Source organism: Amphiura filiformis, chromosome 19 (genome assembly GCF_039555335.1).
Source record: "Amphiura filiformis chromosome 19, Afil_fr2py, whole genome shotgun sequence".
Taxonomy (NCBI): domain Eukaryota; kingdom Metazoa; phylum Echinodermata; class Ophiuroidea; order Amphilepidida; family Amphiuridae; genus Amphiura; species Amphiura filiformis.
In genome coordinates, this window is record NC_092646.1 from 3,298,005 (window position 1) to 3,314,525 (window position 16,521).

Here is a 16,521-nt window from a genome sequence, read left to right on the forward strand (position 1 = left end):
CAAATTTGGCAACAAAAAAAAACCACGAAGAAAACAGCAGTACTGACGAAATTGAAGGCCCATTCAAATACATGTAGCTAATTTAGATACTGTCAGTATCACAATTACAGATTCACGAATTTGTGAATAACCATTAGAGTGACCAATTCCCATGCCCCCGGACTACACATAAAAAAAATTTGTAGGTCTTTTGGGAAACTTCATGTATATCTTCAATAAGAAAGGTCAAAATGTTCTAATTAATTGTGTTCAAAATACAGGCTTATCAGTACATTGCGATTGGCATAAAGCCTGTTTTACTGGTTATGATAGTGTTTAGTATGTTTTGTCTACATCTATAATACTAATAGTCAGGTGGCAGAGCAAGGCGATAACTATTTGGCTAGTTAGCATTTGGCTAGTTAAATTCAAAATCAATAGAGGGTGTTCTATTTTGGCTAGTCAAATGTTAGTCACCTAGGCTAGTTAAAATTTTGTCCTTCAGGCTAGTTAAATATTAGTCCCTCAGGCTAGTTAAAATGTTGTCCCTCAGGCTAGTTAAAATTTTGTCGCTCAGGCTAGTTATTTCTTGTCGATCATGATATACTCTGATCAGCTCTTAATAGGCGGGACTCATAACATCGTGGATTGATACAGAATGGCGTACACATAGCTAGGCGCAGCACTTACGCGAACTGCGCTTTGTGTTCTGCGTGAATAACGCGTGCTTTTGTGAATTTACGCGTGCGTGTATTGGAACTTTATTGATTCGCGCAGTAACAAAAACAAATAATTCCCGCCCATTAAAGGAGTGTTTCGTGATCCTAGCATCCTCTTTTTATGACATTTTTCAGTACATATCCTCGAAAAAAGCCTATTCCAAAAATTTCAGTTGCTTCCGATTTTGCGTTTGCGAGTTATGCATGATTATGTACACTGCTCCATAGACAATGCGTTGTAATTTCGTTCTGGTGCACCAGAACGAAATTCAAATTTCACGATATCTTTGCAAAACGAATTAATCTGCAAGAATAATTTCGTTCTGGTGCACCAGAACGAAATTCAAATTTCACGATATCTTTGCAAAACGAATTAATCTGCAAGAAATATTTTGTACATAAACATTATGTAGCCAGAGGTTTCCAGTGATATAAAAATCTCAACTTTTTTTGAGAAAAGTGGGGGATGAGGCTGTGGATCACGAAATGCCCCTTTAAGAGCTGATCATAGTATAGTTAAATTTTTGTCCCTTAAGCTAGTTAAAATTTTGTCCCACGGGCTAGTTAAAATGTTGTCCCTCGGGCTAGTTAAATTTTTGTCGCTCAAGCTAGTTAAATATTTGTTAAACATTAAATATTTGTCCCTAAAGCTAGTTGGTCTCTCAGGGTAGTTAAATTTTGGTTTAAACATTAACTCTTATACATTGGCATAATTGACATTGATTTGAGATTTGAAGCAAGGAAAATCACTCAAGGATGGTGCTGATATTTGGGAACATTTTTGATATTATGCATGTTTATACCAAAGCTTGTTTTGTTGTGATTTAAGTAGATAAAAACAGGGAAACATCAAACTGATTGTAAATATAATAGGGCAAAAATAAGGCATACATTGTAATACTTTTAAGACTTGTAGTCCATACATGAAAACACACACTACAGGAAAAGATTGAACTGTTTTGTAAATATAAGAAAGGGCGTAAAAGAGAGCACACTTTGTGATACAAAACAGAGGAGACACGCACCAATACAATAAGATGTGAAAAGTTCAATTGTACCAAAGCAAAATTTGGGTTTGCAAAACATCAGGGTGAGATTTCCTGTGGATATTTTATGTTTTAATGCCCCTCTGCTAAAGAAAGGTAACATGTATGTGACAAAATTTAACTAGCCTGGGTGATCAACATTTAACTAGCCTGAAGGACAAAATTTTAACCAGCCTGGGGGATAAAATTTTAACTAGCCTGACGACCAACATTTAACTAGCCTGAGGGACAAAATTTTAACTAGCCTGGGCGACCAACATTTAACTAGCCTGAAGGATAAAATTTTAACTAGCCTGGGCGACCAACATTTAACTAGCCGGATGGACAAAAATTTAACTAGCCTGAGCGACCAACATTTAACTAGCCAAAATAGGGCACCCTCTATTGATTTTGAATTTAACTAGCCAAAATAATGCTAACTAGCCCAGTAACAAATCCCGCGATGCGTGGCCGCAAACGTGACTGTCCCGGCTGAAAAATGAATAAAAAAAGGTACGGCAAGAATTTTTTTGCATCACGTACGTCGAAGTTCACTTTTCAATGTGCAAACTGTAGTTAGGATAACGAAAACGACTGGTAAGCAAGTCTACTAAATGACCTCAAAATCTGCACAAAAAAATGTCGTACCGTCGCCGGACCCTTTCCAGAACTATATACTACAGCATTGTCAACATTGATATAAACAACGTAATCGTCATTAATAATTAATTAGGAAAACCCAAATATGGAGGTATCCGAAAGTATGCTAATTAGAAGTTCAACGAATCAGAATACGATCCTGGTATCCAATTCTATGCAAATGAATTGGAGGGAGGTTACGTGAACATGTACACTAGTTTTCATCTAACTTTACTAAAAGATCTTTACAGCCGGACTACTAGCGCAAATAGCCGTCAGCTGCAGCTGATGGCGCCCTCTAGCACCTTACCCGGGGGTAGGGCCGCCCATCGAAGAATACCATAGAAGGGGTGGGGTAGATAGGTTCTGGTATGAACGCATTATGAGCCAACCTATGCATCTTCCATATAATCAAAGTTACCATTAAGAACAAGGCATACTGCAGTTACTGTCCGTTTTCCTATACACAATACACAGTGCTCTTTCCCATTGACGCGTGACCTCTACAAATAGCCCTACGTTAAAAGTATGGGGATATGACTAGTTAACGTCGCTGTGTGAAAAATAACCGGCCAATATTAAAAGTACTCTTCTAAAGTTCTAGAAAATATAGTTTTTAACATGTCCTAAATTTTTAGCTAATTTAGATGTTTGGAAATATTCGTACTTTGGTGTTTTAGTTAATGTTATAGGTAATAGTACATTGCCTAGTTAACGTCGCTGTGTGAAAAATAACCGGCCAATATTAAAAGTACTCTTCTAAAATTCTAGACAATATAGTTTTGTAACATGTCCTAAATTTTTAGCTAATTTAGGTGTTTGGAGAGGGTCGTACTTTTGTGTTTTAGGAAGGATAGGTAAACGACAGATAACACCAAAAATACGAAGAAATTATTTCCAAACCGTGTTAAGTCAACAATCATTATGTTGCTCATTTTCAAGAATGCTGGTTTGCAAAAAGCACGCCATTGTCTCATTTCGTGAACAAAAGTACACATACCATTGTTTCCTTTCGTTTCCTTTATAATCGGTTATCCATCTGAAGCTATAATACAAACTTTATTGCGATATCGCACATGAAAACAGTCACATGTGCACAGCCAGAGAAGATCCGATTTAATCAGCTGAGCTGTTTCAATGAGTGTTATCTTGGTTTAATAGCTTTTAATGGGGTTAAGTCCTGCAAAGGTCGAGATGAATTCTACTGTAGACATGACTGCATCATGGCAAGATGAAAAGATAGTCCTCTTAGTACAAGTCTTTGGGCATGATTTTCGGCATGCGAAAAACACCCTTTAACGCATGTTTTTGGTCCTTGTTTCCAAAAAATTGGCTAAATATTAACATTCGACTTTTATCTCTAGTTAGGACTAACTAAAGGATTATGATTTAGCTATGTTTTATGTGGCAAAACAGGATAATAATTTCTTTAATCAAAAAAATTAGTTCGTGGCCTCCTCATAGCGCTTACAAGTTTTATTATCAATTATTTATCAATTAAATTATCATCTATAGCACTGATTTGTTAGGATTAATTGTTGGAGCTAACTGGTAATAAAAAGTCAAATTTTTATATTTGGCCAATCTTTTAAATAAGGGCCAAAATCATGTTTTCTCAGTGTGTTTTTGTAAGCGGTGACAACCAAGCCTAAAGACTTATACAAAGTCTAATATCGGCCTATGTACTCTTATTTTAGCAAACATTTGTTCTATTCCATTTATAACCAATTATTAAAATTAACATACAATTTTAAATGATGGACGGATTTTTCACTTTTTAAAACTACATATCATTAGATTTAACAACATTTTACTCAAGTTAGACTATCTTTTGATTTATTAGATTTATAAAGTTTACTTCGAGGACTATTAAATATCAAAACCATAAAAAATGTAAATTGTTATAATTTGCAATAAAATTTGTATTATATCGCGAATTTTAAAAAATCAAGATTATTAATATCAGGAGGACATTTCTTCAGAATGCAATTTGGTGTATCTGATGTGCTCTCAGGTCCCACAAAATGCTATGCAAACGTTGCTATCCGATCCCTTATGCTTTTTAGTAAATTACAAGCGTCATACACTGTTTTACACCAGTGTTTTACAGCACGACATGACAAAGGCAAAAAGGCAGATGTTGCTCTATCCTGGTTACACATGCCTTTGTGTAGCGTACAATATTGTGTTGCAAATCAATTGTTTGCACATAAAATTATGCACATGTTATTTTTTGCACCTGTATTCATGGTAATGTTGACTAGAATTTCTACAATTTTGAATTAGTCAATCAGAAAGCTCAGTAAATTTTAATCTACAATCCTACAAATGCATCTACAAACAGGTAAGTAATCAAGGTACCAGTTATTTTAACCTCTATATAGCCTAAAAAAGACAGATATGTAATAGTTTGAACCAGCAGCCAATAGCTGCACCATTTAGCTCGGATTTAAGACCTCATTTGTTGAAATCAGATTCCAACAGTGGATTATAAATGTGACTTAGATTGTATATCCCTCTTCTCTGTTCATAAGATCAAAGAGCAAAAAACATAAGACAGGCTCTAGCCAAGTGTGTATATCCCAAATAGACAATTGACAAAGTCAAGAAACAAATGGAAGGATACATCAAGGAAAGACCTCATTTGTTGAAACCAGTCTCCAATAGTGGATCATAAATATGACTTAGATTGTAGATCCCCTCGTCTCTGTTTATAAGATCAAAGAGCAAAAAACATAAGACAGGCTCTAGCCAAGTGTGTATATCCCAAATAGACAATTGACAAAGTCAAGAAACAAATGGAAGGATACATCAAGGAAATACCTCATTTGTTGAAACCAGTCTCCAATAGTGGATCATAAATATGACTTAGATTGTAGATCCCCTCGTCTCTGTTTATAAGATCAAAAAGCAAGAACACATAAGACAGGATCTAGCCAAGTATGGGTATCCTAAATTGGCAAAGTCAAGAAGCAAATGGAAGGTAAGCACCAAGCAAAGGCAAAATAAGATCGCAGCATCTGAACGTAAAAAGTAAAGGTCTGGTGGTTATCCCATGTAGCTGGTGTGTCGGAGAAAATCATCAGAATCCTAAAAAACACACATCCCAACTACTGTTAATTACACTTACCAGATTGGGATATGTATATCAACACTGCCTTTGCATCTCCCAAACCAACCTTTTTATGTTCCTCAGATGGTCCCAAAACACATTGAAGATGTTCCCACAATTAAAAAGTGGCATAAGGATCAAACAAAGGTCAACACAGGGGTCAGATTTCAAACTTACTCAAATTTGGTTAAAAACCATGAGTATTTCTCACACCTCAAAGATAAGGCACAGTTTGACCTATCTGCGACATACCGTTCTTGAATTATTAAATTATTACCCCCCTATTGTGGTATAAAATTCTATGACCCAAGTATATTCACGTCACGAGCCCCTTCCGAACAAATGACAGCCCACTAACGGTAAATTTCACATCGCTGTTTGCAGAAGTATTCTGACATGATGCCACCGTGCTAATAAATTGTACTATAAACGTCTAATCATTTGTGTACAAAATATGGGCCTAACAGCATCAAACCTGTTTTACTCGTTATGGTAATTTTAGTGTTTAGTTTGTTTGGCTCGTATGTCCAACATCTGACTCCGTCGGTTGCATCTAAAGGCACCACCCTACTTACATAACCGGAAACAAAACATTGAATCTGTTGTGCTCCAGGCTTGTTTATCGCATCATTTTACACAGAAAGTGTCAGGTGTTTCGTAGCATTTACCCACCGATAAAGATATGATATAAATATGGCATCAAAGTTGTGTTTCCTCTTTATAGCATTACTAGCATGCATTGCTATTATCTCTCAACTGATCATCTTATTATTGACGAAGAGTATTTATATTTCCCCGAGATTTTCGGCAGTTGTTCAGAGTAGTCGGCTAATAGATTCAGGTAAGGGGGACTGGACTTTTTGCAGGCCATGCTGTTTGAGGCGAGCGATCGCTCTCGCTCACTACCGTTTATGGCAAGCCAAGGGGGCCAAAAGCGTGGAACAGCTACGCGTAGCTTCTTTCTCGTTACGAGCAGCTGTTTGACCAATCAAAATAGTCAAATTTAATCACGTGGTTGGGTCGTTAGCTGCGCGTAGTATAGTTATAGGTATCCTCTTTCACAATTATTATCTTGTAATTAATTTACGGAATTAGCATAGAAAACGAACGGGTAAAGGAGGCCAAATCACAGCACGTGTCAAGAGAACATGTTGCTAATGCCTGGCTAAAATGACACAAAGCATATTTATTTAGTGTTTCCAAGTTTACACCGTGTTTAATAGCAAGTAACTTTATACTCGGGCTGTATTAGCGGTGCAGGGGATATGAAGGTCAAACAACAACAACTACTGATGTAAAGCGCTGTGTAAAGATATTGCAGGAAAGCGATATCACATGCCACTGTGTAAATATGGAGAGAGTAAAATGGGTCATCAATTTTTTCGGAACGGGGGGTTCCTAAATTTACAAAAAGTCGGCGTCAATAAATTGCGGCCCTCACTATTTCGGCATCAAAATGTTATGACCCCCGACACCCACCACCGATACACCGTACCCCCTAGACAGGCTAAAATTGTATTGAAATCAGTCTTTTTGAATACAATAAACACACTATCTCGTAGTCATCTTGTGACTCCCTACATTTTGTCATTATCAATTTATGACCCCCTCCCCTTATTTTTCTTTCCAAAAAGTATGACCCCTATATTTGGGATCCCTTCCGAAGAAAATGATAGCCCCTAAATATAGAACAATCATCATTCTGTTCAGATATTACTTTAATAGCACCTATACCATTTTTTGCTGATATACTACAGATATTTTCATTTACAAAAATTAACAACGTAATGTTTGTGAGAGAGGATGTTTACATCAGCTCCACGTGTTTAAAACCGCGAATCTGATTGGTTAATAAGCTGCACGTAACGAGAAAGAAGCTGCGCGTAGCTAGTCCCACGTTCTGAGCCGCTTAGCTTGCCATAACCGTTCGCCCAAACTCCATTTCTAATGAGCGATTTTCCACTCGCCATAGACGCTATATATCGCTCGCTGCGAATATCCCAAAATCAGTCATCGAATCAGCCAATTCAGGATTTAATCGATTCTGTACCCTCTCCAAGCGGAGAAAATCACAAAGTTTAGCATTTCAATATAAATACCATTTTAAGACCGAAGCTCTGCTTGATTATACCTATACCTAAACTAGTGGTATTTGGGCAATTTCATGCTATAATCATGCTAGCGAGTGAGTATTAAACTCGCCTTTAAAATCTAGACGACAAGGCCTGAATTTGGTATTTCTGTCTATGTTCATTCGTTATTATAGCAACTAAGGAATGAGTCAGCAATGCATTAATTAGGCGCCTTTGCCTGGCTAAGCCCATCAATCAAACCACTGCCATCAAGCCAGTCCCCAAGGCATCTTAGAGTTTGATATGAAGGCCTCCAAATACCACAACAAAGTGATCTTCTCCGTGTGTCTCTGCCAACCAATTCCATTGATTTTGATTTGCAATTGCATATAATGGATAATCGACTGTGAAGACTGGAATTTGTTCGTGATTAACATGATATGTGGCCCTCTTGGTGACGAATCATAGCGACTGAGTGTGCTTAAAAAGGGCATTAAGGAAACGGTGCTCACTAACCATCTTATTTATCTCCTTAGTTGCATCATCCTGCCAGGAAATGTTTGTTTCTTCTTGTAAAAGTTGTGTATTAAAAAACATAGGAAAACAGTAAACACGTATAAAACGTGAGTATGAAACTCATAAAAGAGGGCGATTTTGGTCAATAGAGGGTGCCATATTTAAGTAATAATACCTCAGTGATAAAGCTTAAAATATTCAGCTTCAAAGGCACTATCACTGTAACAAATTTAAATTAATTTGACAATAATCTGTATAATACATCCTGTTTTTTACTTGACATCATATATCAATTTCAGAAGGTGGTCCTCAGCCTACAACTTTTAGCTCACCAAGTACCATCACTGTATCAAAATTAGTCATTGTACACTCGCTTTATATTGGATAACGAGTAAACTCAGACATCAAACTATAATGAGCGCTGTACAACGACAGGGACGTATTTTTAAAGTATCTTTAGCCTAAAATGTTCAGCTCACTAAACTCTACCACTTGGTGCTTTTACGGAAAATTGCACAATATATAATAGTCAGAAAATGTAAGCGCGCGCAAAATTCCAAGTTAAGTAAAACTGGAAAAAAATAATTATGCTCATCCCCTACTCTCATAAATTTTAATGCTTCCGCCACCACTGTACACTACTTTAGAAGATAGCTGCCTGTTACTGGCTTGATTTCTGAATAAAATCAAAGCATACGTTGCATATGTAAGCGGTTCCGTACTGTTTTCCAAAGCCTTTTTAGAGCGTTTTATTAAAAAGGCGCCCCATGAATGCGTGCCAAAATCGCTTACCCCCGCTCGGTTTGCCAAAATTGCTTGCCCCCCCTTTTGGCTCACCCCCCAATTTTACCCTCCCCAGGGCTCATAATTATTGCACAGCCCCTAAAGATAATAACTGAGTGCAATGAATTCGTCAAGAAAATCGCACGCGCCGTGGAGTTATTGCATTTAGCTCGAGAGCCGATAGTCTCGAGAGCTAAATGCAATAACTCCATGGCAAGTGCGATTATCTTGACGAATTCATTTGCACGAGTACGTTATGCGTCATATACTTCGAGAATACTAAAACAATAGACAATATTAATTGCTGCATTCAATATTTTAGTTTGAACATTAGGAAAAATATCTTAAATTATAAAAACACCATCAGGCCACTGACCTGGTAGCAAGGCTGCATATAACTGGTTAGGATAATCAATCACTGTATAAGGGTCGGGTTAGATGTTGAGAGGAGGTAGTGGATACTTGGTATCTAGAGATTAGTTGTAAACTTATGGTATGATTTTGTGTGCAATATGACTGTTTCACCATATTTTATTTGTAGATTTATAGTTATGTCAAATTTGGTAGCAAACAACTGCACGAATGTTCTCGGTGCAAAGATATATCATCATGCTGAATACATTGGAGAACAAGTAATGTGTTAATAATTCGATCATGTTATGCTTTAGGCTTAATGCTCTGCATGCTAGCCATGCGCTTCAACGGAAAAAGTTCAAGTTTTGAGATATTTTCTCAAAATATCAAGAGCTATCATAAGAACTACTGAACCAATACTATGCTTGTTTGTACTCATTTTAGTGCATTTTTCATGCTGATTCCAAATATGGTCATGAAAATTTACATTTCTGAAATATTTGAATTTTTAAAAAAAATTATGAAACTTGTCGTCTGCAGTCGACACCCGCGTGAAGAGAGTTAAATAATACGCGCTAATTGCTATTTCGTAGAATATACCAATGTGGTCAATTAACGAGATCCTTTTGTCTTTTAATAGATATTGATCTTGGTTTTATGTTTTTCATTTATTTTCAAAAACCACGCAGTGACTTTTTTTTTTATAACCTAACACAATAAATCTCTCAAATCAGACTATAATTGTACTTTTGCATATTATGCTCCACTACCCATATACATTATCTCAATTAATTAATGTTTTCAAAACGTTATAGAAACAGCAGTTACATCCAGTGTTATTCATTTTGTATTATTTTTGTTTTCATATATTTTTGTTATGTTTTGCTCTCAGCTTCCTGTTTTTTGTTTATGCGTTTTTGCTTTTGATGTTTGTTATTTTGTTTGTTTTGTTTTTGTGTTTTGTGTTTTTTTTTTTTTTTGATTTTGTTGTTGTTGTTGTTGTTGTTGTTGTTGGTTTATGCGCTTTTTGCTTTTGAGGATTTCCCGAATGAGTCTATTCACCTTTTTGGTAAATTGACCTTTTCGGTAAATCCCATAAACCTTTACGAGTACACCTGAGAACTTGTCTTTTGACGTCACGCCGACTTGCAATGTAACGATGTTCGATAAACGATGTGCACATCGGCGCAGATCGGCGTGACGTCAAATGACGAGTTCTCAGGTGTACTCGCAAAGGCTTATGGGATTTACCGAAATGTCAATCCAATAAGACCTCTGATATCGTAACGCCGATGCACACATTGTTACTACATCACGGCTTTCAAATTAGTGAATAAACGATAGGATTTTTTTTTTGTGACAGACGGCATGCAGTGAAAGTTAGCGTTAACAATCAAATTTACAGCCACTGACAATTAATCGAAACACAAACACGCGAAAACGTGCCTTTTCTGTGTGCGATTTTAGACCTTTTCGACAACTAATTGAATACAAAATACCACCAATCAATTTCCAATTGATGAAAAATTAACAATATTTCAATTCATGGGTAGTTTTCCTCCCGAGGTTTTCCTATTGAATTTTGAGATGGGTGATCGCCTGTCTTTGAGTCAAAATGCTGTAAAATTGTCAAATGACTTTTAAGAACGTACGTTGTCTGTTTGCTAGACGGCAAACTTGCCCGCCATTGTTGTGCTCTTGAGTGTTTAAAAATTGTACAACCATGCAATCTTAGTCTTTTACACAGCCGGTTTGTGTCGGTCCTAACACTCGTCGTTACCAACAATTATGATAGCCACATACAGTCTGGCCCGAGACTAGTGCACTCTTGTGCACATACACAGGTACCTTGACCCGATAATGTTAATTTTCTGTTGTTTTTAATCCTTTTTTCAGTATTAATTTCAAATTCAACATTTTCGACTTTGGGCACAGTCACAGTAAATCCGATTGTATGTATTTTGTGGCATGTTCGTCCCTTGTTAGAATCAAGGCAATAAAAAAGAGAAAAAACCGACAGACTGACATTTTGTGTGTGTTCATATGGTATTTGTTATTACCCTGATTTTTCACTCCCCTTCACTTCCTGTTAGCTGGCTTTCTTTTTTGGAGTGGGGATGGGGGTGGGGTATGTTTTGGTCCACTTTCGATACCTTGGATTTTTATAATCTTCATAATTTTGTTATGTTCAGAAGCTGTGGATAAACACCAATTTAATGACACAGACAGACATTGCAGTCCAGGACATTTCCAACTGAATAATGATGGTATTTGTCATCCCATGTTAACTTGTAGCGACATTCAATACAATGTCACGACCATTCATAAAGTTGCTGGTGGATATGTTAAGAATGTAAGTTGATGGTGTTCATCAAATATGCATTAAAACCCCCTGAGCACTACCTGCAGATCTAATATTGCCTCTGATTGGACAATTACATGATATCTTCACTTTATTCACCAATCAGAATGGAGCTTTGCAAATAATTCACCCTAATTTTTTTGTGTGGTGAAATTATTCTAACAATGTTGCTGATTGGTCCAATTGATAATGAAAACTTCTCTATGGCCAATCGGCAGGTAGTTCTTATGGGTTAACCTTTTCAGTAAATCCCGAAAACTTTTGTTCATGTGTCACAAGTTGGGACCCTCTTTCGTGACATGATTTCATATGTGCAAGCATCAATTTTGAGATGAATAGTTTTTACCTTTTTTGTACCAATTACAGGTATGTAAAAGTATATATTGATGGAAAGCATAAAGAACATAGACCGAAACCTAAAATCAATATTCAGGGTGTACTAGCAGATATATAGGGTGTAACAATTAACAATTAAAAAAAATAAAAGAATTCATTTAATCACCATTCATTTCAGAAAAACGTATTGAATGACATATCAAAAGTCCCCGAAAATCCAAGAAAATTCAAAATGGCTGCTTATGCAGAGAGCGGATTTTTTAAGTTGGTCAAATATTGATGAAAAACATATCAATGCATTGCTCTCATCATAAAGATTCAGAAAAGGTATTGACCAGTTTGACTAGTCTCAGACATACAGTTCAGTTATAGGTAAAATTTTGGGGTCCGCAGGTGTCCACAATTGAAAAATGCTCCAATTTTCATCCAATCAGTCTCAAATTGTTCTTTTGGCAAAAATGAATTACATAAGTAACATCATGAAATAGGTCAAGGTCAACAGGGCTCAATGGATTTTGATCTTTTTGGTCACGTAACCAAGGTAACAAACCATCTGAGATATGGCGAACTATTCTTTTTAAAAATCTTTTTGCAAGCGGAGCAAACTGATACCATTTAAAAAAATTAAAATCAGAGTATTTTAATTTTTGTCCCCTGGGGAATCCAAATTTTGACATTTGACCTTTTCACCTATAACTCAAGAACTGTACGTTACTGTCAAACTTTACTTTTTTAAATTCTTATAACGAAAGGTATATATTGGTATGTTTTTTTTTACCAATTTGATTTATGCAAATTAGGCACTGTTTTACTACTTGGATTTTCGGGGACTTTGGATATGCTTTTTGTGTGACAAAAAAGAAGAAGAATGGCCTACATTATGTATTCGGCAGACGGCCGAATCCGGATTCGTCTTTTGGTAAATTCATGTTACCCATATGCATTATTTTGAATTAGAGAACAAAGGATCAATACTTTACCTATAGAGGGCAGCATATCCATTTTTTAATGGTTATCGTCGTTGACCGTACTGCTATTCACCGTTAGCTAACCCTGTATGCCGCCCTCTTTTGATTACTTATTATGTTGTTGATAGGCTTTTGTGTAGAGCATTGATCCCCTTTTCTCTAATTCAAAGTAATTCATGCGTAAAATGAATTTACCAAAAGTTGAATCAGATTCGGCCGTCTGCCGAATTCATAACGATATACAACTCTTACATTGACTTAAAGCACCTTTCAGATCTTTTAGTGTATCTTGTATATGTTTCAACCTTTTGATATATTTTGATCATGTTTATTGAAACATAATTATTGTTTTTCATTTTATGACCAGATTTATCTTGCCAGATGGAAGAATTACAACGTAAGCCTTGTGAAGTTGACTCGCCCGTCTCTCATCAAGTACTTTTCATCTGCGGCAAACAAACTGAAAGAGTTTCAACCAAGCCCGTTTGTGACTCAACTGCTTGGCCATTGCTCATCAATTCCTGCCATGGTCACAGAGTATCACAAATTTGGGTCGTTAAAAAGAATCAACAACATCTTAAAGGACACCGATTTGGAAAGTGGGGCGACGAGATTCAGACTTTGTCTTGATTATGTTAAAATAATTAATTTTCTTCATTCAAATTCAACTGGTGCTCATGTCATGTGTGATAGTAATACCTTATCTAAAACACTTTCACAGTTTCTAGTGACTTCTGATCTCCATATTGTTGTTAACGATTTAGACATGCTTCCCCTGGTTAATTCGTCCAAGGGAATTTTAACACATTGTGGAAATTGGGGAACAGTCCCGGGGAAAGCTGGACAATTTGCTGCTCCCGAACAATTATTGTGGACTTTCGCAAAAGGCAATGGAACGCAAATGCCAGGTTATGACGAGAAATCAGACATCTGGAAGATTCCAGCGGTAGTGGATTATTTGTTAGGAGCAGATATCCATGGAAATCTTACCAGGCTTATATTGTCCAAAATTCACCAAAAGTGTCGCAGTAAAGATCCAAAACTCAGACCTACTGCAGCTGAAGTTTTAAAAGGATACTTAGATGTACAACAAATATTGCAAACTGTAGAACAAAATGTTTATTTAATTTCATAACTTATTTAAATGAGTATTTCGTGATTTTGGCATCCCTTTATAGGGAATGATGCAATAGGACCTGGATATCCACGAAAACTTATTGTTTAATTAACCTGTCAGTGCCTTTCTATTTCTTTTTGTATCCATGCACCTATGACGGATTCCCCCGCCTCTCTCTCGCTCTCTCTCTCTCCCTCCCTCAATAATGTACTATCAGCAGCAGATAGTTGACGAAATAGTGTGCTATCAGGCGTGGATAGTTGACGAAGTAGTGTGCTATCAGCAATAGATTGGTGATGAAGTAGTGTGCTATTAGCAGTAGATTGGTGATGATGTAGTGTGCGATCATCGGTAGATAGTTGATGAAGTATGGGTCGTGTGGTACACTAGCGACTCCCCATTCCAGAAAAATACAGAATGATTTTTTTGGATTAAAAAAATATTATCTGGTTTTGCCAGATGAAACATAGCTTAATCCTTTAGTTAGTCCTAACTGGCAATAAAAGAAAAAAATCACTATTTTACTAATTTCTTTAAAAAAGAGCCAAAAACATGCATTTCGGTATATTTTCTGACAATCGAGTCACAAAAATCAAAGACTTGGAACAAGTCTAAGCATTCAAAATCTTTAGTATATGCCAAAATTTTGCTATAATTTTCACGTTTTTGTGTTTCTTTAATTAAATTATTGGTTATCAGAATAAAAAATGTCTTTTCCAAAAATTAGACTGCATAAAGTGAAATTAGTCTTGGTACAAGTCTTTGGGCTTGATTGTCACAGCATACGAAAAACACCCTAAAAATGCATGTTTTTGGCCCTTATTTCCAAAAATTGACCAATTATAAAAATTTGACTTTTATTGCCAGTTAGGACTAACTAAAGGATTAGGATTTAGTTATGTTTCATTTGGCAAAACAGGATAATATTTTTTTTATCCCAAAAATTAGTTCTGTATTTTTCTGGAATAGGGAGTAGAACATTGGACTCATGATCGGCCATTGTCTCCACTCAATAGACCCATAATCATTGTACCGTCCAAATGACCCATCACACACTGTCATCGCCCTGATATCTTCATGGCAGAAATCGCCATGGTAGGTTGAATCCACAGCCACGCATGGCCATTTTGTTCCGACCTGTTTAATCGACTAAGGCTACTGACAATAGGCTGGTAATTGACCTCTCTGTGTGTGAGTGAGCATGTATACGCCATGAGGTCATCTGCTTTTAGACTGCCTCCACGAGTGAGTGCAGCTAGCCTACGCTGCGCTATAGTTCGGCACATATAAAATAAGAATTTTTGTCAGTTTTTGAGCTCAATACGCACGCTTCTTTCTCAATACGCAAGCTAACGACTATCATATCCTTTCAACAGATATGTTCAAGTGCAAGGAAAAAAATATGGCTTCTTTAGGATAAAAAAAATTACGGGAGATTTTCTACACCGGTATCCAAATATTTATCGTCTGAATATCAAATCGTGCATAGCACATTCACATGTATCGATCCCGTGTATTCATTTTAGTGTCTCTGTTGTACATTATTAACCAGGCAATGTCGGTGTGTATCAGGCTATGATGTTTTCAAACAGACGTAAACGTTTGTAGAAATTGAATCTTGTGTCAGCTTAGCGTGATGCAATCGCCCCTGTCGAGTTCCTCCGGGAGTTTAAGAAAGTAGTTTGCTATCAGCAGTTGATAGTTGATGAAGTAGTCTTATGCCAACAGTAGATAGTTGAGGAAGTAGTATGCTATTAGAAGTAAATAGTTAACGAAGTATTGTGTTATCAGCAGTGTATGAAGTAGGGTGATATCAGCAGTATATATAGTTGATGAAGTAGTGTGCTTATCAGCAGTAGTAGGTAGTTGATAATGTATCATGTTATCAGTAGTAGATAATTGATAAAGTATTGTACTATCAGCGGTAGATAGTTAACGAAGTAGTGTGCTATCAGCAGTTAATAGTTGACGAAGTATGTGCTATCAGCAGCTGATAGTTGATGAAGTAGTGTACTATCAGCAGTTGATAGTTGATGAAGTACGGTAATGTATATACTATCAAAAGTAGATAGTTGACGAATTATGTGTTATCAGCAGTAAAAAGATGATGGAGTAGTGTGCTACCAGTAGTAGATATAGGTGATAAAAGTGGTTTTCCAAGTAACCTTGTCTTCTAACTTTATACAGTAGTAGATATAGGGTCCATTAAAGTTCCCTAAATACTTTTTAAATAAATCAAAAAATATTTGACGAAATGCAAATGTGTAAAAGATATAAGTAGCCGTATTCGTTTTACACATATGGACCAAATTATAGCGTCACACGTCATTGCATTCAGAACAATGGTTCATTGTGTATAAAAAGAGACAGTGTTAAAAGTGGCATCCTGAGTCCATAGAAGATCTCAAACAATACAGTAGGCCTGGCCTATTCACGTGTTTGTTAAAGAAAACCTGACTGCTATGGACTTAGGTGCAACTTTTAAAACGGCCTCTTTTCTTACAATTAACCATTGTGACTGAACGCAATGACGTCCGAC